We start from the raw sequence: 23196 nt of genomic DNA, 5'->3' as shown, positions 1-23196 counted from the left end.
GATTTTCTCCTTCAAATTTAAAGAAAATATAATGTAAAAATTATTAGAATCATTCAATGAAAATGATTGTTTAATGCTTTTTATGTTTTGAACTGATTAACTATTAATTAATACTATTAAAACTTATGGTTTCTGGGATTAGATTAAAATGTTATTAATAAATCAAATTTTAAGATATGAAAGCTTAAATTAAAAAAAAATATTATGTAAAAATTATTTAATTATTAGCTAAATAACTTTTTTTTAATATTCAATTCAACAAAGATTACAATTTAGTTTCTTAAAATTAGGTGATATAAATTAATTATTTATTCGAAGGTTATATAATTGAATATTGCATATAATTTGCATGACAAAAGTTGATTTAATTAAGTAATCCATATTTCAATTACATAATTTGCTTTTACGATATGAATAAATTTATAAATTATTGCCTGATTTTTTTACAATATAAAATAACCTAAAGATTGAATTGTAATTTCTTCTAATCAATTAAGATAAATTTATTATTTACTTCAAGTTTATGTAATTTAATATGATTCATAATTTGTATAATAAAAGTTTGTAAATTTTTAAAATACCTCTATTCCAGTTAAATTATTTTTGTAAAGTTTTGCGATTTTAAATTCGCATCTGAATTCTGATTTCAAAATTATGTGCGAATATGTTTTTAGTTTTCCTGAAATAGTTAAAAATGTTCAAAATATTTCAAACGTTTTGAAAAATGTAAAATAAAAATTATTTGAATGATTCACTGAAAATAATTCTTTAATGCTTTTCATGTTATAAACTAAATAATTAGTTAATAGCTGATTAATTTTTTTCAAAATATTAAATAACATGAAGATTGGATTTTAATTTTTCTCGATTTAGTAACAGAAATAGGTTACTTTAAGATCACAATTTAAGATTATGTAATCGAATGTTACATATTATTTGTATAATGAAGATTTATTTATATTCAAAATAACCCTATTACTGTTGCATAATTTTTTTAATCTATGAAAATAATTGTTCATTTCTTTTAATGTTATTGAGTCATTAAATAATTATCAGCTGAACAATTGTGTTCACAATATTAAATTACATACAGATTGAACTTTAATTTTGTTCAAATGAGTAACAGTAATTTGTATAATAAAAGTTTGTTTATTTTTTAAGTATCTTTATTTCAATTATATAATTTTTGTAAGATTGTGTGATGTTGTAGAATGAGTATCTGAGTTGAATTTTCAAAAATATATTTCAACTTTTCTGAAATTAGTTGAAAACGTTAATAATAATTCTAATTTTAATAAAAATATAAAGTACAAATTATTGTAATGTATCAATGAAAATAATCGTTCCCTGATTTTTATGTTGTAGACTGATTAATTAATTAAAAACTGATTAATTTTTTTCACAATATCAAGCTTCACTAATATCTAAAATAATAAAAAAATTCAAATCTTTGAATGATATCTCGCTCTTTAATATCACTCCTGGAACTAGTAAATAATTCTGCAGTACGTGAATTAATAAAATGCATTATTTTAGATTATAATTCAGCGAAACTTTGTGCGATAAAAAATTTTGTTAAATAAATAATAATTCGAAAATTGGGTAAATAATGAAAATGAATACAAAACCAAGCGCGCGCTGGCGCGCGCACATGGTGCTCCGATGTTAATTTTAATAAAAGGAGGAACCTTGATTGATTTTTTTTATAAATAAAACTTAATTACGTTGCTTGATGCGACACTAGGAGGCGAACTACGTTTAATATCGCCGATGGCCTGCGATGCGGCTTCGCTAGTGTCAGTCAGTGACCGGACAATTTATTGGTCGGACGATCTACTCTGCTCCAGTGACAAAGAGATATGCTTTCGATTATCGTTATTATCAAATGATTGCGGAGCACACAAGGGACGCCTTTATATATCAACTCATGTGTATAAATCATAAATCCCATTGATCACTAAAAATAGTAATCAAGTGACTAAAATTTAAAATATTTTCAAAATTTACATTAAAAAAATAATAAGAAAAATTTTTAAAAACATATTTTTAAGTGGTGCGATTCTGGAAATATAGAAAAATGAAATATGGACCAGCAAATAGTGATTCATTTCACTGAAATGGTATGTGATAAAAAATAGTTTATAATTTTTTACAATCTTAGGTTTTAGATTAGGGACGGTACTTGAATTACATAATAGGTAAATAGGGGGGGGGGGGGGGGGTCGAGACATTTTTTTAGGATTTTTTACGAGAGGGGGAATGGGTCAGTAACAATTCGTAGCTTTCTCTGATTATTATTATTATTTATCCTTTAAGTTATAAATTTTATTATTTAGTTAAAATTTAACAATTTTTTTAAAAAGGCATCCTTTTTGGTCGCAACTTAATCTGTTTTGTTAAAATTCGTATTTTTGATTCAAAAATTCAACTTTTTTCTTAAAACTTTAACCTTTTATTTAAAATTCATTTTTTTTGCTGATTATTATTTATCCTTTGAGTTATCAATTTTATTATTTAGTTGAAAATTTATCAATTTTTCTTTAAAATACATCCTTTTTGGTTGCAAGTTAAACTGTTTTGTTTGAAATTCGTCTTTTTGATTTAAAAATTCCAATTTTTTCTCAAAACTTTAACCTTTTATTTTAAATTCATTTCCTTTTTAGCTGATTATTATTATTATTTATCCCTTAAGTTATCAATTTTATTATTTCGTTGAAAATTTAACAATTTTTTTAAAAGGCATCCTTTTCAGTTGCAAGTTCAACTGTTGTGTTTAAATTCGTCTTTTTTATTTAAAAATTCCACTATTTTCGTAAAACTTTAACCTTTTATTTAAACTTGATATTTTTTTCTTTTTTTTTTTATTGTCAACTAAAATCTTTTTGGGATGAAAACCATTTTTTCTGAAAATTTGTCTTTTTGATTTAAAAGTTTCATATATTTAAATTCGTATTTTTGTGTTAAGAAGTCAATTGAAATATTTTGAGATGAAAATTAAACTCCTTTGTTTAAATCTTATTTGAAATTTTGTCTTTTTAATTTTAAAATTCACCTGCTTTCGCAGAAATGACATCGTTTTGGATAAAAATGCAACGGTTTGTTTAAAAATTCAACAATTTTATTCAAAAATCATACTTTGTAGTTGAAACTGCTGCTTTTTTGTTGAAAATCTAATAATATTATAAAAAATTTACCTTTTCTTGTTGAAAAAATAACCGATTTTTAAACAATCATATTTTTTAATGAAAATTCTATTGTTTATTTGAAAATTGAACTATTTCATAAAAAATGTCCTTTTTTTTAATTTATATTTTGGTTTTAAATAATCAACCGAAATCTTTTATGAGTGAAAGTTCAAAGTTTTAAAAAAATGGGTTCTTTTTTTTTTATTAAAAATTCTTCTTTTTTAGAAAAATTTCATCTTTCTTCGATAAAAATGTTATTTTCTTAAACATACATCCTTGAAAAAATTTGTCTTTTTTGACTGAAAAATTCAAACTTTTTTTCATAAAAACTTATTTTTTGTTCCAAAATTCATATTTTGATCCTGAAGAGTCAACTTAAATCTTTTCTGGGTGAAAATTCAACTATTTTTTTTCTAATCCCTCTGTTTTAAACAAATTAAATTATTTTGATAAAAATGCAACTATTTGGTAGAGAATTCAACAATTTAGTTAAAAACTCATCCTTTTTGGTTGCAAATTCGGCTGATTGGATAGAATTTTTTTTTTGTATAAACTTATTTCTTGTTTAGAAATTCCTATTTTGATAGTGAAAAGTAAACTAAAACTTTTTTAATAGAAAATTCAACTATTTTTTTTAAATGCCACTTTTTCTTTAAAATTTCTTCTTACATGCTTAAATGAAAAAGCCTTTTTTGTTTAAGATTGATTTTGAACTGAAAATGTAACATTTCCATTTTTTTATGGTTGACATTTTTAGTTTTTATCGCTAAAAGATGCCTCAGTTTTTTAAATAATTTATTTTTCTGAAAAAATTTAATTTGCCTTTAAAAATTCAATTTTGTAGAGAGAATTCGTCTTTTGGCTTAAAAATTCAACAATTTAGATAAAATTATATTTCATTCTTCAGTAAAAAATCTTCATTTGTTGAAAATTCGGTTTTAAAATTCTCTTTTTTTGGTATAAATTTCATCTTACTTAATTGAAATATAAACTATAATAGATACAAATTGAAATATTTTTTTATGATTTTTTCACAAAATACAACTGTTTGGTTGAAAAGTCATACTTTTTGGTTGCAAATTTTACTGCTTTGTTGAAAATCAAACTATTTTGTAGAAATTTTACTTTTTGTTTAAATTTAATATTTTGTGGATAAAAAAAGAACTAAAATCCTTTCTGGATGAAAATTCAACTATTTTTCGAAAAATGGTTTTTTTCTTTTTAATAAAATATTTATCTGTTTTAAGAGAATTTTCATCATTCATGGATAAAAATGTTACCATTTGGTGCAGAATTAAACCATTTTGTTAAAGATTCATCCTTTTAGTTTGAAAAAGTTTGTCTTTTCTTGTTGTCAAAATATTTTAATTTTGAACTTCAGAAGTCAACTGAAATCTTTTTTGAATAAAAATTTAACTACTTCGAAAAAATGTTTGCATAAAAGTTTATCTGTTTTGAGAAAAATTGTATCTGTTTTTGAACAAAATTTAATTGTTTGGTTCAGAATTCAACAATTTTGTTAAAAAGTCATCCTTTTTGGCTAAAAATTCACTTTTCCGGATTGAAAATTCAATTTCTTTCGAAGAAACTTATTTCTGGTTTAGAAATTCATATTTTGATAGTGAAAAGTCAACTGAAATCTTTTTTAATCGAAAACTCAACCATTTTTTTTTTCGAAATTTATCTTTCTTATTTTAAAAATCATCTATTTTAGTAACAACAAAAATAAAATTTCAACCCAAGAAAATGTTTTTTTCTACCAAAAAAGGAGATTTTTCAACTAAAAAATATTAAACTTAAAAAAAGGAAATGTTACATTTTCAGTTAAATAATCAATTTTTAACAAAAAAGGCTATTCCACTAAAGCAAAGGAGAATTTTAAACAAAAAGTGGCTTTAAAAAAATAGTAAATTTTCTGAGCAAAAATTTCAGTTGACTTTTCACTATCAAAATAGGAATTTTTAAACAAGAAGTGAGTTTGTAGGAACGGAAAATTAAAATGTTCTATTCAACAAGACGAAACTTTAACAAAAAAAGAATAAATTTTCAACCAAATGGTTGAATTATCTACCAAATAGTTGCATTTTTATCCAAAAAGATGAAATTTCTCTTAAAACAGATTAATGTTTATTTAAAAAAAAAATAGTTGAATTTTCACCCTTAAAAGATTCCAGTTGACTTTTCAAGATAAAGTATTAATTTTAAAACGAAAAATAAGTTTTTACAAAAAAATTTGGATTTTTCTGTCCAAAAAGGTGCATTTTTTTGACAAAAAAGAATTAATTTTCAACCAAATCGTTGAATTCTCGACCAACCAGGCATTTTCACCCAAGAAAGATTAAATTAGTCTTAACAGAGACACTTTTAATAAAAAATTTTAATTGTTGAATTCTCATAATAAAAAGGTTCCAGTTGACTTTTCTTGGTCAAAATCTAAATTTTGTAATGAAAAATACGTTTTAAAGAAAAAAATTGATTTTTTTCAGTACTAAAGGTGAATTTTTTCAATCAAAAAAGATGTCTATTTAACAAAATAGCTGAATTCTCTGCCAAATAGTTGAATTTTTATCCAAGAAAGATGAAATTTGTCGAAAACAGAGAAATTTTTAAGACAAAATTCAATTTTTTTTAAAGCGTTGAACTTTCATTCATAGAAGATTTCTTTTTAACACCAAAGTATAAATTTAAACAAAAAGAAAATTTTATATAAAACAGTTCAATTTTTCTCAAAACAGAAGATTTTTAATTAATTTTTTTTTTAAGTAGTGGAACTTTCATCCAGAAAGGATTTCAGTTATCTTTTCAACAACAAAAACTAAATTTTGTACAAAATAGTTAGATTAAAGCAACAACAAAAACAGCAGAATTTTCAACTGAAAAATATTACTGTTAAACAAAATCGTTAAATTTTTAAACAGTTGAATTTTTATCCAAGGAAGATGTAATTTTTTCTAAAGCGGGTGATTTTTAAAATTAAAAAGACTAACTTTTAAACAAGATTTCAATTTTTTCAATACCAATTTAAGAATTACAAACAATAAGTTTATATATTGCTAAATAATCGAATTTTTAACCAAAAAGTATGACTTTTGAACCAGCTTTTTTTTTAATTTTCAACCAAACAGTTGCATTTTTGTCTAAGAAAAATGAAAATTCTACTAAAACAGATGCATTTTTAAATCAAAAAGACAAATTTTGAAAAAAGAGTTGAATTTGCATCCAAAAAGATTTCGATTGACTTTTCAACAAAAAAAAAAAGAATTATCAACAAAACATGTACATTTTTATCAAAAAAAGGTGCAATTTTTCTGTTAAAAAGACAAAATTTTCAATCCAGATGACAAATTTTGAGAAAAAGTAGTTTTCATCCAAAAAATATTTCAATGAACATTATCAGAAAATAATAAAGTTTATAAATAAAAGCATAATCTTCAGGAGAAAGTTATTGCGAATTTCATCCTTTTTGTTTATAATTTATTTTCGATTGAAAATTCGACTAATTAGCAGACAATTAATTTATTGTTTATAATTCTTATTTTGAAATTGGAAAGTGAACTGAAATCTTCTTTTAAAAAATTTAAACATTTTTTAAGTTTTTTTTAAATTCACCTGTTTAGAAGAAGCGCCGTATTTCTTAAAAAACGCGATTTGTTCTGTTGAAAATTAAACCACTTTTTTAAAAGTTTGGTTTTTTTTATTTTAAAATTCACCTGCTTCAGCAGAAATTACATCTTTCTTGGATAAAAATGCAATCATTTGGTAGAAAATTCGAAAATTTGGTTAAAAATCATTCTTTTTGTTTAAATGAAATTTTTTAGTATTAAAACAAAGACTGTAATATTTTCTGGAGAAACATTCACCCTTTTTAAATTTTTTTGAAAACTATTTTTCAGAGAAATTTTATCTTTATTGAATAAAAATTCAAATTTTTGGTGTGAGAATTAAAATATCTGTTTAAAATGATATACATTTTAATTAAAAATTCCACTGTTTTGTTAACAATTGAACTATTTTAGAGTAAATTTACTTTTGGTTTAAAATTGTATATTTTCGTGTTGAAAAACGAACCGAATCTTTTCTGGGTAAAAGTTCAACTTAAAAAACAAATATGTCATTTTTTATAAATAATTTATCTGTTTTAATACAAATTTCATCTTTCTTCGATTTAATTAAAAATGCAACTATTTAGTAGATAATTAAGCAATTTTTTTATTTTCTTAGAACCTTTCGAATTCCTTAAAAATATTCTGAGTTTATGGCTGGAAACTTTGAACAATCTACACTTCGTTTTATATTTCTTTAAATCTTTTGAAAATTAAAATTATGTTTGATTTAAAATATTTGAAAATATTCTCTAAAATTAATTTTTCAAAATAAAAAATCAATTTAAATTTTTCCCGAAATCTGACGAAAAAAAAACCTTAAACAATCATTTAAAAATTAATTTTTCTTTTTTAACAATAAATTTTTGCAATGAAAATTCTTCGAGAGAGAAACACATCGCTTGAACTTGAGGCAGAAATTATTCCGTGTAAAGGTCATAAAACTCATGGATTCCACTTTACAAGTGAATGGGTAAATCCCTCTGAGCCGTTTACTATCTCGTTGTGCTGTAACGAACGCAACGCATTATACAATCTTTATCGCTCTGACTTTGCATGTAATAAGAAAGTTTCCCGGCAGTCCTATTTCTGACAGTGGGGAATTAAGATGTCTTTTTATGCTGACAAAATTTTAAAGAAATTTGTCGAGCCTGATTTTTAATTTAGTTTTTCATTTTTTTTATAAATAAACAAATATAACGAAAAAAAAGACAATTTTTCCTATTTGACGTACCCAGTGCTCGTAAATAATAGGAAAATTGTTTTAATCGCCGACTTTTCATTGATTTACATTATATAAAGATATTCCTTCAGGATAAAATAAACCAAAAAAATTTTTATAATAAAATTATTTGTTGAAAATGTGTTTTCTGCAATTTTCAATAATTTAACGTTTTTTAAGTTATATTGCGAGAAATTAAAATGGAAGCAATATTGTAATGAAAAAAATTTCTCTCAAGACTATTCTTGTTAATATTGTAAACAAATTTAATAAACAAATGCATTATTTAGGCATTTTTTGTCAGAAAAATTCGTTTTTTCTATGTAAATTTTTAAAAATTAGGAACCTAATGATAATTTTAAAAAATTCATAATTTGTTAATGAATTTTACGATTTTAACAAACAAATTTATTAAACAAATGCAATTTTCGAGCATTTATAGACGGAAAATTTTTTTTTCAATGCTAGTCCTTTTAATTCAAAACTTCTTATTAATTTTAGCAACATCCATCACTATTTGACAATTTTTTTTTTAAACAAATTTGATGAACGAATGCATTATTCAGGCATCTGTTGACGAAAAATTAATTTTGTTTTCGATTTCAGTCCTTTTAATTAAGAACTTTGTGTTAATTTCAGCAACATTCATAATTATTTCATAAACTTTATGATTTTTTAAAAATAAACAAATGCCTTATTTGGGCATTTGTCGACGGAAAAACTCTTTTTTCTCAATGTCAGTCCTTTTAATTGGGAACTTAACGATAATTTCAGTAACATTCATAACTATTTGATTAATTTAATGTTTTTTTTAAACAAATTAAATTTAAAAATGCATTATTCCGGCCTCTCTCGACGTAAAAACTCGTATTTTTTAAAGGTCTGTCCACTCAGCGCCGACACAGCCAAATTATAAAATGGAATACGCCATATTTTTTGCTTTTTTTTGCTAATATTATGTTAAAAAAAATTTTTTTGCTCTTTAAACTTCCGAGAAAAGGGTGGCGGCGTTAGTAGGACGTCCACTCAGCTTCGCCACCTACGAAAACTCACTAAAAATTATCATAATACGATAAACGATAAGTTGAGATTTTTTGCTTTTTTTCTCTATGATGACATATATTACGTTTCCCAAAAAACTACCCCTAAGTCATACACAACTACCCCCCCTCCCCGTGATAAAAAACGTTTTCAAAATGGAAAACTACCTTTGACAATGTAAACATGATTTAGGGCTTCAAATAAATTAAATGACATTTGAAAATTCCCCCCCTTCATAATTTCCCCCAATAAATACCCTCCCACGTGAAGTTATTCAGCGGAACATATATTTATGAAAAAAGGATAAAAAATAATAAAACTTAGAAGAAACAGTTAGGTGATATTTTTTGCTCTTTTTTTGCTCTCCGATAATATATAATACGTTACCCAAAAACTACCCCTAAGTCATCCATACACTCCCCTCGTTATCAAAAATGTTTAAAAAGTTGGAAAACCACCTTGAACAATGCAAAAATGATTTAGAATTCCAAATTAATTAGATGAAACTCAAAAATTTCCCACTCTGTATAATTATAAACATATATTTATGAAAAAGCATAAAAATAATAGAACTTGGAAAACACTGTTAGTCGATATTTTTTGCTCTTTTTTCCTTTTCGATAATATATAATGCGTTACTCAAAAACTACCCCTAAGTCATACATACCGTCCCCTCGTCATGAAAAACGTTTGAAAAGTTGGAAAACCACCTTGAAGATTGTAAAAATTATTAAAAATTCCAAATTAATTACATGACACTTGAAAATTTCCCTTTTATTGTAATTTCCTCAAAAGTACTAATAAAAAATAATCAAACTTAGAAGAAACTGTTAGTTAATATTTTTTTGCTCTTTGATAATGTATAATACGTTTTCGAAAAACTACCCCTAAGTCATACATACCCTCCCCTCGACATGAAAAACGTTTCAAATGTTGTAAAACCACGTTGAACATTGTAAAAATGATTTAGAACTCCAAATTAATTACATGGCACTTCAAAATTTCCCCCTCTTCATAATTTTCCCGAAAACTACCCTTCCACGTGAACTTATGCAACAGAAGATGTATGTGTATGAAAAAAGGATAAAAATAATAGAACTTAGAAAACCCTGTTAGTTGACATTTTTTTCCTTTTTTTTTCTCTTTGATAATATATAATACGTTCCTGAAAAACTACCCCTAAGTCTTAAATACGTACTCCTTGTGAGCATAAGCGTTTTAAAAGATGGAAAACTACCTTGAACAATGTAAAAATGAATAAGAACTTCAAATTGATTACATGACACTTGAAAACTTCCCCCTTTTTATAATTTCTCCAAAAAACTACAATTCCACGTGAGCATGTACAGCCGAAAAAATATATGTATGATAAAAGCAAAAAAATAATAAAACTTAGAAAACACTATTAGTCGATATTTTTTTTCTCTTTCTTTGCTCTCCAATGAAATATAATACGTTCTCCAAAAATTACCCCTAAGTCATACATACCCCACCCTCGTGATCAAAAACGTTTTAAAATATGGAAAACCACCTTGAACAATGTGAACATGATTTAGAATACCAAATAAATTATATGACACTTAAAAACTTCCCCCTCTCTATAATTTTCCCGAAAAACTACCCTTCCACATAAACGTATCCAGCGTAAGCATAAAAAATAATAAAACTTACAAAAAGCTGTTACTCGATATTTTTTGCTCTTTGTTTGCTCTCTGATAATATCTAATGTGTTTCCAAAAAACTACCCCTAAGTCATACATACCATCTCCTCGTGATCAAACACGTTTTAAGAGTTGGAAGACCACCATTTAAAATGTAGAAATGCTTAAAAGCTCAAAATTAATTACATTACACTTCAAGATTTCCCCCTTATTATTCGTTCCGCATAAAACTACCTGCATACCTTCACGTGGAAGGGTAGTTTTCAGGATAATTATAAAGAGGGGGAAATTTTTAAGTGTTATCTAATTAATTTGGAATTCTAAATAATTTTTGCATTGTTCAAAATGGTTTTCCAACTTTTTAAACATTTTTGATAACGAGGGGAGTGTATGTATGACTTAGGGGTAGTTTTTGGGTAACGTGTTATACATTATCGAAGAGCAAAAAAAGAGCAAAAAAATATGAACTCACTCTGTTTTCCAAGTTTTCATTTTTTTAAATTATTTTTAATGCTTTTTTTATACATATATTTGTTGTGCTGCATACGTTAGCGTCGAAGGGTAGTTTTAGGTATATTATATTGAGAGGAAAATTTTCAAGTGTGTTGTCATTAATTTGGAGTTTTAAATCATTTTTTCATTGTTCAAGGTGGTTTTCCAACTTTTTAAACGTTTTTCATTACGGGAGGGTAGTGGTCTAAGACTTAGGGGTAGTTTTTTGAGAAACTTAATATATTTTATAATTTGTCTTTGTGGCGGCGCTAAGTGGACGGACCTTGATTTAATCATTTCTTGTATTCAAACCCTCTTGTGTTGGCCAACTCTAAGTAGAGAATGAAATAAAAAGAACTTTTTTTCTGAAATTTAAAGGACTGATTTTGAAAAAAAAAAAACAAGTTTTTACGTCGACAAATCCCCGAATAATGCATTTTTTAATTAAATTTGTTAAAAAAATCAAATTATTTAACGAATTATGAATGTTACTGAAATTATGGTGAAGTTCCCAATTAAAAGACCTGACATGAGAAAAACGAGTTTTTCTGTCGACAAAAGCCTAAATAATGCATTTGTTTATCAAATTTATTTATATTATTAACAAGAATAATCTCGAGAGAAATTTTTTTCATTAAAATATTGTTTTGCATTCCAAATTTTCGTAATATAACTTGAAAAAACTTTAAATTATTGAAAATTATGGAAAAACATTTTCAAAAATTAATTTGTTTATAAAAAATGTTTTTGTTTATTGTATCATGATGGAATATCTTCATATAATGTAAATCTATGAAACGTCGGCGATTACAACAATTTTTCTATCATTGACGAGTACCGAGAACAACAAATAGAAAAAATTGCCATTTTGTTCGACATATTCATTTATTTATAAAAAAATGAAGAACTAAATTAAAAATCAGGCTCGATAACTTTCTTTGAAGTTTTATTAGCTTTAAACAAAACATCCAAATTGGTCCACAGGTGCAGTCGGAATCGTATTTTGAACAAAAAAATCGAACTATCATGGCCGAATTTTTAATTATTGTTCGTTTTTTTGCTTATTTACTAAAAAAAAATTATAACAAAATTTTGACTTTTGAAGTTTCCGGGTTTTACACAAATGCTTTCATTCAATTGAAAATACCTATAAAATTGAAAGTAACTATCGAAACAATATTCCTAATAGCAATGAAAATATTTAAAAATTTATTGGATTTGTTATAAACAAATAAGTGAATAAAAATGGTTTCGTGGGGATTGGCGCCGATTCGCCATTTGATTCATACTAAATTTGAACAATTTATGGACATAAAGAGTTTTTTAGTCGAATAAATCAAATTTCAGAACTAATTTGTTATTTTAAAATCAACTTTTAAAAACAAATGTCCATATTAGGTATTTTTGATGCAATAATTAAAGTTTTTCTATAGAATCAATTATATATTACTTGCAAATACAACCTAAGTATCATATTTGGTCACCAAATAAAAGTCAATAATTTTTTTAAATTACCTTAATTAACAAATGCATTAACAATTCATCACTGAGAAAGACAATTATTTAAACAAATTTTTATCATTTTATGTATGTCTAAATAAAACACCCCCTTTTCACGGAAGTAACAGCCAGATATTGAGCAATTATTCTTTTTCTTTGACTTGATAACATTTGATAATGGTTTAACCAAATTTAGTTAACAAATGAATTATTTGGCTATTTTTCAGCATTTAAACTATTTTTTTTTTGTAATTAACTGTTAAGAACACATTTTAAAACTTTTTTTAATAGTTCCATAAAGATCCAGTTTTTTTATTTTTATTAACAATGTAGTAAACAAATGTTAATTTAATAAGTTTAATTTTAATTATATTCCACAAGAAACAAATTTCAGTTTACAAATGCATTAGCCGAAAAAAATTTGTTTACTAAATTGTTAATAACAATAAACATAGTGGATCGTTATCTTTCAAAAAAAATTTTCTAATGTGCTATTAACATTTGATTACGAGAGCAAAAAAAAAACAGTTTAAATGGTGGAAAATAACCAAATAATGTATTTGTTAATTAGGTTTGTTTAAGAAATTATCAAATGGTATCGCTTCATAGCTAACAAATCATTGCTAAATAACTGTCTGTTAATTTCGTACAAAAGCGGTATTTTATTCATAAATACAAAAAATTATAAATATTGGTTTAAACAATTGTTGTTTACAATAATAAGTTATTTAGTGTCATCGAAATGTTTAAACAAATTTATAAGTAAGTTAATTACAGTTAATTACATGTAGAAAATCAAGTTTGTACCACCAGAAATAGTCAAATAGTGCATTTGTTAATTAAGGGTGTTAACAAAATTAATAATTTGTATTCAATCTCCAAATATTTTACTTAGTTTTTGTTTCCAAGTAATGTGATCGATTTCATAAAAAAGAACTTTATTTCTTTTATCACAAATACCTAATATGAATATTTGTTTATAAAAATTTTTTTTAATATAACAAATTATTTATTTAATTTTATTAATTTAACTAAAAAACTCTTTTCGTCTACAAATTGTTCAAATTTAGTGCGAATCAAGTGACGAATCGCGGCTAATTTCCACGAAACAATTTTTATTTACTTCTTTGTTTATAACAAATTCAATAAATTGTTTAACATTTGCATTGCTATTCGACATCTTTTAAAGAACAGTTGGTTTCTGTTTTCTAGATACTTTTGATTGAATCAAAGCATTTTTCAAAAACATGTATACTGCCAAAGTCTAATTTATTTTTTATTTTTGTTAGTGAATAAATAAAAAAATATTTAAAAATCAGCCATGACATTCCGATGCCGTTAACAATGACAATTCGAGCCGTTTGCGTAATATGAGTTTCAACCGGCAGCTTGATCTATTTTTTTTACAAAACTTCTTCTAAATCTCTATTAGCAGAAAACTAATCATTGACAGTAGTTTTCTACTAATATAAATAGCGCTTATTCGTTTATTAATAATTATTAAAAATCTACCAACTCAATATGCAAGAAAGCCTATACTTATTACGTAAAATGAAAAAAGGGGAGGGGGATAACACTCTAGGTCCCAAAGATTTCCGTTCGGTAGTGTAATTCCTAGAACTGCTGGCCTCCGCAGTACGCGAGTACTCGTTCGAGTATGTTACGTAATATTATGCATTATAACTAGAAACGGTATACACAGCCCTGGCTGTTATTATATGGGACTTGAAGTCCCATTTTAGTAAATGTTTTGAGGTTTTTTATCTATTAATAAAAATTTTTTAATTTTCTGAGAGCAAATTGAAAAAGATCATATAATATTTTTAATTACTTTCTAGAATTTTGAATAAGAGTACAATAGATTTTAAAGCAGAATTTTGAGATGCTCCATAATTTTAAAACAAATATGAGTAAGTTTAAGATACTTAAAAGTTTTGAAACGATTAAAAAATAATAAAAACTTATAAAGTATTTTAGAAATTTTGTAAGGTTTCATGAAAGTGAACAAAATTCTTTCGGTTCCTGGGAAAAATTAAAATAATTTTTTTTTATTTCGAAAAATTAACATTAAAAGAATATTTGAAAAGATTTTTAAAAAGATTTTTAAAATTATCGAAGAAGAATCTCTGAAAGGTTTTGAAACAATTTATTTAATTTTTCAGAATTTAAAAAAAAATCACCGGAAATTTAAATAATTTAAAATGTTAGAAGGATTCAAAATTACTTTGAAAGGATTAATAAAGGCATTTTTTTTAAAGATTTGTGGGAAAGATTTTTTAATAATTTTTCATTAAAAAAATTAATATTAAGAGAAAATTGAAAAAAATTTCGAAACATTTTAAAATTTTTCCTTAAATTTCCAAAGAGTGTAGAAAATTTTAAAGCAAAATGTTTTAATTTGGTAAGATTAAAAAATAGAAACAAAACTTAATAAAGTAATTTTAAAATTAAATGAATTTTACGAATTAATTAAATTATAATGAGAAGAATCCAGTGTTATTGTATCTTAACGATTTTGGGGTTGTAGATTCAACAATTTGATAGAAACTTTCACTATTTGATCGAAAATAAATATTTGATGAAAATAATTGTTCTTCAACCAAAATTTAACTATTTTATTTTTTCATTTTAACTATATATTTTCCATTTTTGCGAAAAATTTTCTTTTTTGGTTAAATTATATTATTTTTTATAGAAGATTAAAATCTTTTTTTGTTGAAATATATTAAATATTATATTTTTATATATTATAAATATGTATATAAATATATTTTATCATATTATAATATTATACTTTGTATGGAAAGTTCATGTTTTTAAGTTTACAATACAACTTCTTCGTTGAAAGTTGAACTACTTTCTGGATAATTCTTTTTTTTTGTTTGTTAAAGATAAATAATTTTTGTGAAGAATTAATCGCTGTTTAAAAATTAAACTGCTTTGTTAAAGCTTCCCTTTTAGCGTAAAAAATTAAATTTTAACTTTAAATTTAACTATTTCGTTGAAAATGAGCTTTTTTTTTGTTGAAATTTTATATTTTCGGTTTGAAAATTCAACGAAGTGTCAACAGAGTTTAACTCTTTAGTAGACTTACACAATTTTAAATCAATTTTTCAACAAACAATTGATCTATTGCATTTTCAACAAAAAATTTATCTATTACATTTTTGGTTAAAAATTTATTTTTTTAATTTAAATATTGAACTACTCTGTAAAGAATTACGCATTTTGTTGAAAATTAATCATTTTTGGTAGAAAAATAATTTGTTTAATTTAAAATATAACTATTAGAAGGATAATTAAGTTTTTTATTTAAACTTCATATTTTTGGGTAGATTAATTTTTATGACAATAAAAATTTAATTTTTTCATTTTTGGTTAAAATATGTTCTTCAATTCACAAGAATTCAATATCTCGTTGAAAATTTATGAAAATTGTTAGAAATTAATCTCTATTTCGTAAAAAATTAAACCTCTTTGTTCAAAATTCCTTTTTTTTTGTTTGTTAAAGATTTAAAATTAATATTTTTGGTTGAAAATTATTCAGTTTTTGTTCAGAATTCAAATAGTTGGTTCAAATTGTATGTTCTGAATAAGTTCAACTGTTTTTTTTTTATTTGAAATAAAAATATTTCTTCATTCAAATATAAAATATTTTATTTTTGTTCCAAAATTTATTTTATTTATATTATCGGATAAAAAAAACTGTTCGTAGAAAATTCCTCTCTTTTGATAAAAACTCCTTTTTTTGTTGAAAATTCAATTGTAAATTAATTTTATTTCGTTGAGGATTCAACTTTTTTATTGCAACTTAACTTCTTTGATTCAATTTTTATTTGTCGTATCTGAAATCTTCAGAAATGTTTTCAAGTTTACTCAAGAATTGTAGAAAAATGGAATTTCTTAATATTAACAAATAAAAATAACAAATTTTAAAACAAATGAATTTTTAACTAAGATGATGAATTGGCTTTTAAACAAAAAATACAAATTGGCAACTAAAAATAGGAAATTTCCATAAAACAGTTTAAATTTTTAACACGAAAATATTAAATTTCTCCAGAAGAAGTGAATTTTCAAAAAATAGTTTGATTTCCAACTGAAGAGATAAATTTTCAAATAAAAAGATGAATCTTTAACAACAAAATGGATTTTTTTTTAAACAGTTAAAGTTTTAAAACAAAAGTTTAATTTTCCAACAAAAACATCAAATTTTTAACAATAAAAGATTTTTACTCAAGAATGAAAAAATTGTTTATCAAAATTAATGAACTCTCGAGCCAACCCAAGAATATCCTATAAAAGAGTTTAATATTCTTCAAGGTTCAAACGAAAAAAAAAATTTTCAACTAAGAAAGATTGTAATTTTTAATGAAAGGTATTCGAATTCAACTATTGTATTGAAAATGATTTTTTTTAATTTATCACATTAGAAAAAAATTAATTTCATTAGTTAAAAATTTTTGGTTGAAAATTCAATTGTAAATTAATCTTATTTGCCTGAGGCTTCAGCTATTCAATTGCAAGTAAGCTCTTTTGATTCAATTTGGATTTACCATTATCTCAAATTTTCAGAAATTATTTCGAAGTTACTCAAGAATCGTAAAAAGTGGTATTTCTTAAAATAAACAAATGGAATTTAAAAATAAATATTTATTTAAAATTTTGAATTAAAAAATTCTTTTAAATGTCTGTAGGTGGCGAAGATAAGTTCAAGAAGTCTCTTCCTTTGGCTCGTTTAAATCAAGTGTGATAGTAATGAGACACTTTATGTGATTATAGATCCGGCTGAAGCAGACGGTATCCGTTAACGCATTCGACGAGTGCCACTCGAGACAATGGCATCGTTGACTTTTCTACGAGGGGCGCAAAGAGAACCATAAACATTCCAACGGAAAATTTCAAACATTATTTCGCAGGTACTAAAAAACAGGAAAAAAAAATTTAGACAGGGTGACCGCAAATTTTTCATTTTCAAAATTCCCTAATTTTCCCCTCACTACAAATATTTAAGAGCCAGAATATTTATCTTCTTGTATTTTTTAAATTCAATTGTTTATATATTAAGTAAAGCAGTTTTGAATTTAGATTTAAACATTTCAAATTTATTTATTTCTACCAACAAGATGACTTTTCTAACATAAAGAAATTAATTTTCAGTCTCAAGTAACAAATTTTCATGAAAATAGTTGAATTTTCCATTTAAAAAAAAAAATTTTAACAAAATAATTAAATTTAAAAAAAAGTTTAATTATTAATGAAACACTGCAATTTCCAATTTACAATGATAAATTTTCAACAAAATAGCACAATTTTCACACAAAAAATACAATTTTTCATAAAAGGAATGAGTTTTCAATTCTAAGGGACCAGTTTTCGTCAGAACAGTTCATTTTTCCAGTAAAAAATGACTTTTTAACAAACTAATTTAATTTTCAAACCAAGAGTTGAATTTTTAACAAAACAGTAAAAAAAGTTGTATTTTCCATAGGAGAAATGAATTTTTAATCCAAAGGGACCAATTTTCATTTCAAAAGTTGAATTTCGACCAAAAAATGACTTTTTAACAAAATATTATATTTTAACAAAATAGTTGAATTTTCAACCTACGAAAATGAATTTTCATTCCAAAGGACAAATTTTCTGCCAGGAAAGACAGTTTTTTAACAAACGCTTGAACTTTCAAAAATGTAGTTAAATTTTTTATCAAATACTGGAATTTTATACCTGAAAAGATTCATTTTTAACCAAATGGTACAATTTTTAAACAAAAAAAATTAATTTTTTGTATAAAAGAAATAAATTTTTAATCTAAAGTGACCAATTTTTATAAAAATAGTTGAATTTTCCTTTTAAAAAAATAACTTTTCAACAAAATAATTAAATTTGGAAAAAAGTTGAATTAATAATCAAATACTGCAATTTTCAATTTAAAGAGATGAATTTTCAACAAAATTATACAATTTCGAAACAAAAAATTCAATTTTTCATGAAACAAATTAATTTTTAAACTAAAGGAACCAATTTTCATTAAAACAGTTCAATTTTCGACCAAAAAATGAATTTTTAGCAGAATAGTTACATTTTAACAAAATAGTTGAATTTTAAACCTACAAAAATTAATTTTAATTTTAAAAGGACAAATGTCCTGTCAGGAAAGACAATTTTTTAACAAAACACTTGAACTTCCTAAAAATAGTTAAATTTTTAAACAAATAATTAAATTTTCTACCTACCAAGATATTTTTTACAAAATGTTACAATTTTGAAACAAAAAAATCAATTTTTCATGAATGAAATGAATTTTCAAACCAAAGGAACCAATTTTCATTAAAACAGTTCAATTTTCGACCAAAAAGTGACTTTAACAAAATCCTATATTTTAACAAAATAGTTACATTTTAACAAAATAGTTCAATTTTAAACCTACAAAAATGAATATTTATTTTAAAAGGACAAGTGGTCTATCAGGAAAGACAATTTTTTAACAAAACACTTGAAATTTCTGAAAAATGGTTAACTTTTTAACCAAATTGAATTATTAATCTAAAGTGACAAATTTTAATGAAAATTGTTGAATTTTCTATTTAAAAAAAAATTTGTTAAGAAAATAAATATACTTTAAAACAAGTTGAATGATTAATTAAATAATGCAATTTTCAATTTACACAGATAAATTTTTAACAAAATAGCACAAATTTGAAATAAAGTTAAATTTTTCATTAAAAAAATTAATTTTCAAAACAAAGGGACCAATTTTCATTAAAACAGTGAATATTTGATCAAAAAAATGACTTTTTAGCGAAATAGTTACATTTTAACAAAATAGTTGAATTTTAAACCTACAAAAATGAATTTTCATTTTAAATGGAAAAATTTTCTGTCCGGCAAGACAATTTTTTAAAAAAACAATTGAACTTTCAGAAAATAGTTAAATTTTGAACCAAATACTTCGAAAATGACAAATTTACATGAAAACAGTTAGGCTTTTCATACAAAAATTACTTTTTAAAAAAATAATTAAATTTTTAAAACAATAGTTGAATTATTAATGAAATACTGCAATTTCAAATTTGCAAAGATACATTTGCAACAAAATAGAAGAATTTTTACACAAAAAATTCGATTTTTCCTAAAAGAAATGAATTTTGGATTTAAAGGTACTAATTTTTTATAACAATGTTAAATAAATATAAATCTTTAATAAAAAAATGAATTTTTGTGAAATCAATTCAAATTTTAACCCAAAAGTGGAATTTTCAAACAAAACAATGCAAATTTTCAAAAAAGAAAACAAATCATTCATGCAAATTGCTTAAATAAATTTTTTAACATAAAAAATCAATTTTTAGAAAAAAATGGAAATGCGATAATTTCGATGCGATAATTTGCGATAATTTCGATAATTAATTTTAAATAAAAGGCAGCCGGTTTTAATAAAAAAGGCGAATTTTTTATAACCAAATAATAGAAATTTTTAATAAAAATTAAATCGTTAGGAGCAAGTAATTTAAAAGAATAAATTGCAATACAAAGAAAATTAATTAAACACTAAAAAATGAATAAAATTCTCTAACTTTTCCCTGATCAATTTTTCATTTTTCCCTGAGATATTCACAGACCAGAATTTTGTTCTTGTTAATTTGTAAAAAAAAATGTATTTTCGATTCAAAAGGATGAATTATTTGTAATAAAAAAAATAATTTTTAACCAAATCGTGAATTTGCTGGAATACTGAAATTTCCTACATACAATATGTATCCTCTTAAAAGTATTCGGACTTAGACAAAAAAAAATTTAATTTTTGAAAAAAAAATGAATTCCTCACGAAAAATACGACAAGTAACACTAAAAAATATTAAAAATTAAACATCAAATTTTCAACATAATGGTTTAGTTTTTAACCGAGTAGTTTAATTAAATAATTTCTGATCTTAAATTTCGCCGATTAATGGTCAAATAATTTTTGGAGGAACGAGAAAAAATCTGCCTCGACCTGAATTCGAACCAGGAACTCCACTAATAATCCAGAACAAGGCAGATTTTTTCTCGTTTCTTCAAAATTGATTTTGCTAGTAGTAAGCTGAATTTAGCATAAGAAATTAATCAATTAACTACCCTTATTAACAAAATAACGCTAATACTCCAGGAATTTATTTTTTATCAAAATAATTTCATTGCATTTTAATTAACCCTTTGCGGCATGGTATTCCCACCTTTTTTCATATCATTTTTTGCGAATTCAGAGTAGTTTTTATTGGATTTTACACAGTTTTTTTTAATTTCATGCTCGCAGGATGATAGAAAATTGAAATTTTAGTGCGAGGGGTCTAAATTTTTTAAATAATTTGTTAATACTTATAAACAAAGATGAAAAAAGCCTTTTTTGTTGAAAAAATTCATCATTGAAAGAACTGTCCATTATATTCTCATGAAAATGGGTACTTAAGGGTTTTTGGGGTCGCTGAATACGAATCTGGACTCAGGTTTTGAATATTCAAAATGGCGGATCCAATATGGCTGCCGAAATTGGGAATATTTTTGGATTTTATCTGAAAATTGGTAAACAGGGGTTTTTGGGGTCAGTGATCACGAAAATGAACTCAGATTTTGGAAATCTAAAATGGTGGATCAAAGATGGCGCCCGAAACTTGAAATATTTTTGGATTTTTTCCTGAAAATTGGTATATAGAGGTTTTTGGGGTCGCGGATCACGAATATGAAATAAGACTTTGAAAATCCAAAATGAGGCATCCAATATGGCGGTCAAAATAATAAAGTTTTCTGGATTTAAAAAAAAATTAGTATACAAGGATTTTTGGAGTCACTGATCACGAATTTGAATTTAGATTTTGAAAATTCATAAAATTGGTACTAATCCATGTTTTACGTGAGTAGGTGTATGTTTTTTTCAAACCTCAATATTCTAAATATTTGTCATTTTGAATACAGATTCAAGATCAGCGACCCCCTGCCTGTGACAACTTTCAAAAAACAATTGAGAAATATTTGGAATTTTGGCCCGCCATTTTGAATATTCAAAATATAAGTTCATATTCGTGATCAGAGATACCAAAAACCCCTGAACACCAATTTAAAAAAAAATCCAAAATTTGCCCGCCATATTGGATCCGCCATTTTGAATTTTCAAAGTCTGAGTTCGGATTCATGATTAGCAACTCCAAAAAACCCCTGTATACCAATTATTTTAAAAAAATCCAAAAATATTACAAATTTAAGTCGCCATATTGGATCCACCATTTTGAATGTTCTAAATCTGACTTCAGATTCTTGATCAGTGATCCCAAAAACTCCCGTATACCAATTTTCAGGAAAAAAATATGCCAAACGTTAGCCGCCATATTGGATACGCCATCTTGAATTTTCAAAATCTGAGTTCAGAATCGTAATCAGCGACCCCAAAAACCCCTATGTACCAATTTTCATGAAAACTCGTTTCCCTGAAAAATGTATGCTGGAAAGGGTTAAATTATTGTTCTGATAAACAACTCGTAAGTTTTTAATTATATTGAAGGATCTGCTACAAAAAAAATTGATTTTTAAATAAAAAATCCGTAAAAATACATTTTTATTCAAATAGATAAAATTTTCAACAAAAAGATAAATTTTCAACATACCACAATTATTATTAACCAAATAGTTAAATTTGTTATCAAAAAAGATATATTTTTAATAAATAATGGAATAGTACAATTTTCAGTTAGAAAAAGTTTATTTTGAAACAAAAACACGAATTCTCAAAAAAATCTTCAAATTCTCAACAACATTTTCCACCTGGAAGATTAATTTCCTACGAAAAAAAAAAATAAATTTTAAACAAAAACATAAATTTTCTACAAAACAGTTGAATTTTCAACTTCAAATTAAGTTTTTAAATTACCTCTTATAAAAATTCCATGACTTTTGCAATATTTTTTCCAATAACCCTGACGTTTCCCTGATTTTCCATGACCAATAAAATTGCCGCATTTTTAGATTTTCCCTGACCTACGGCCACCCTGTTTAGTAAAACCTATAAAAGCCCTGAGTAAAAAGGGGCTCGTAATGCGAAAGAAAGTCGCGTTGAAAGCTTTCGAGCTTTATGAATAAAAGAAATCTGAATGATTCATGATTCCACTTCCCTTGGAACTTTTAAACTGGTTTTTGGCAAGAGAATATTCCAGTAAACTTCTAAAGAGGGGAATAAATTCGATCCCAGAATGTTCAATTTTTATGGCCTGAATAAACAGCAGTAACATCCGACACCCATCAATCACGGCAATAAAATCCGATCCGTTAAACTCGTGTTCCAAGAATATGAAATTTTTTATCAGACACGCTAAATCCGAAGGTGTCACTTTTGTATCAAAAAGTGTGTCAAAGAGTTGCAAAATAGAACAATAATTTAATAATAAAAACTTGTTATCATAATATTAAATGTGAGAGAAAGTAAATTAAAATTGATAAATTTCCGCATTCAAGAAAATGAGGAA

The 23196-nt window shown here is 24.6% G+C and overlaps 1 protein-coding gene across 1 annotated transcript in view; it reads left to right on the top strand.

Moving 5' to 3' along the window:
• Positions 1-1946: 1946 nt before the first annotated feature.
• The window catches only part of LOC117171670, a 105833-nt gene continuing 84583 nt past the window's right edge, over positions 1947-23196 (top strand). The window contains exons 1-2 of the mRNA XM_033359181.1: positions 1947-2120; positions 17486-17622. The gene's annotated coding sequence lies outside the window, so the exon portion shown is untranslated. The remainder of the gene's footprint in view (positions 2121-17485; positions 17623-23196) is intronic.

This window comes from Belonocnema kinseyi, chromosome 4 (assembly GCF_010883055.1).
Source record: "Belonocnema kinseyi isolate 2016_QV_RU_SX_M_011 chromosome 4, B_treatae_v1, whole genome shotgun sequence".
Taxonomy (NCBI): Eukaryota; Metazoa; Arthropoda; class Insecta; order Hymenoptera; family Cynipidae; genus Belonocnema; species Belonocnema kinseyi.
The sequence above is the reverse complement of the archived record's forward strand: the minus strand, read 5'-3'. Positions and strand labels throughout refer to the sequence as shown.